This window comes from Pteropus alecto, unplaced genomic scaffold, assembly GCF_000325575.1.
Source record: "Pteropus alecto unplaced genomic scaffold, ASM32557v1 scaffold7, whole genome shotgun sequence".
NCBI classification, from domain to species: Eukaryota; Metazoa; Chordata; class Mammalia; order Chiroptera; family Pteropodidae; genus Pteropus; species Pteropus alecto.
Window position 1 is genome coordinate 17,809,830 of NW_006494614.1, and position 2,106 is coordinate 17,811,935.

Below are 2,106 nucleotides of genomic sequence, written 5' to 3' on the forward strand. Positions count from 1 at the left end.
TCCTGCTGCGTAAAACTGATTTTAATTATGTGATATTTGAAAATTCTCTCACAGGTGCTATAAGTGAAAGTTCTCAGTGTTAAGAACAAGTTGTCACCTAGGCTCTCACTGTTAGGCACACTCAAGTTCAAAACAAATATACAAACCACTATATCAGTGTTATAAATAGACCCTTCATGATAAATAACAGTTTTGATATCACTGATGTTTATGATAGTCACACTTTTAAATTACTGGAAATTTTTACACCTGTGCCATATCAATCATATAACTTCACAGAAAAAAATTAAGAAATTGATTGTTTGCCACTCACTGGGTACTATTACCTGGAAGATTCTAGAGAGACTAAAATGTGGCTACAAATTGTATAACACTATTTTGGCTCACACAATAATGAGAGTTTAGTAACATCTGGGTATTAGGTTAGCAAGTTTTCCTGATTATCTCCAAAACTAAAATTAGTGAGAACCCTACTACCCACAGTGCTTATGTGTGCACTACACCTGCACACTACTAATGTGATAGTCACATGCTTTTCAAGGCTTCTTTTCCTCTGCCCACCTCTGGAATGTTGGAACCCGCAGTACCCCCACTCTCCAGCTCTATTCTCCCTGTGAGTCTCAACTACTCATAGTCTCATTCAGCTATTAAATGTCAGTGAATCCTAAATCTGTGCCTATAATTCCAGCCTGCTCACTCCCTTTGAGATTCAGGACTTGTTTCCAGCTTCCTATTAGGTAATCCCTGTGTGTTCAGGGATTAGCTTTATACTCAGACAAACCGAACTCAACATTTTATCCTATAAGTCTTTTTCTGGATTCAAAGCCTCACAATCAATTCAATAACCAGGATTGAAAACCTCATTTATCCTAAATGTCTCTCTCTCTTCCTTAACAACTCTCTGAAATCATTCACAAATGTCTGAAGTTCTATTCTGAAATCATTCATACCTGTCTAATCTACTTTTAGTTCTATCATAGATCTAATTCAACTTCTCATTCCTCATCTTGGCTTTAGTAAATGCTTTTAAAACTTGTCCTCTCTGCTTCCAATTATTGTAACAGCCAAAACATCCTCTATACTCCACTTCCACTTGACAAATATTTATTAAGGACCTTCCGTGTGGCAGGCCTTCGAGTGGGCATTTAGTAGAGAGTACTGAGTAAAACAAAGACATACTCCTCAGTGCACTTGGACTCTAGCTCAGATTAGGCATCAACCAAGTAAACAAACGAAATAATCCATAGTGAGCGTGCGGGTAAAAATTTAAGTGGTGGGGGATGCTGTGTATACAGAGTGGACGCTCTAGAAAGAGAAGAGGCCAGCCACAAAGACAAGAGTATAACAAAAGGCCTGAGGCAAAAAAAGCCTTCAAGGACTGGCAGGAGGCCCATGGTGACTGAGTTACAATAGAAAGGTTGTATGAGATGAGGTAGGAAAGGTGAGGAGAGGTGAAATCACCCCAGCAATATAGGCCATGATCATAAGTCTGGGTCACATGGGAAGCAGAACTGGAAACCAGGGAAAGGTTTTCTACAAAGGAGTAGCGTGATCTGGTTTACATTTTCAAAAAAAAAAATCACCAGTATTGTTTCCCAATCCCAACATGAAGTTCAGTCCTCTGCATCAAAAATGTTGTATGGCTCCTAATGAATGAGATGACCACATGTTCCAGTTTGTTCAAGTGAGTCCTGGCTTTTGCCTGTTGTCCTAGTATAATTATTAACAGTCCCTTCCTTTCACTCTCATAAGGGCCCTACAGACCATAGACTATATGGTCAACTCACTGATAAGAAATAGGTAAAAATAGTCCTTAGGCTGACATTCCAGACCCTTCTTCTTTTGCTTTTTATTAAGTGTATTGGGGTAACATTGGTTAATACAATTATATAATTTTCAGGTGTACATTATCATTTGACATCTGTATATTCTATTGTGTGTTTACCACCCAAAGTCCAGGCCCTTCTGAACAAGATCCTAACTCACCTCTCTTCCTTTCTCTCCCATCACATCTCTACCTTACAGTGTTCTGGTCGCTCTGAAATGTAATGCTGGCAGTATGCTGAATGAGACATGTATACTCTACTGCTGTGCCTTTGCTCACAT

The 2,106-nt window shown here is 39.0% G+C and overlaps 1 protein-coding gene across 1 annotated transcript in view; it reads right to left on the reverse strand.

The window, feature by feature from the left end:
- Nucleotides 1-2,106, reverse strand: part of MEI4 (meiotic double-stranded break formation protein 4) — a 141,677-nt gene that overhangs the window by 138,741 nt on the left and 830 nt on the right. The gene's annotated exons all lie outside the window — the stretch shown is intronic.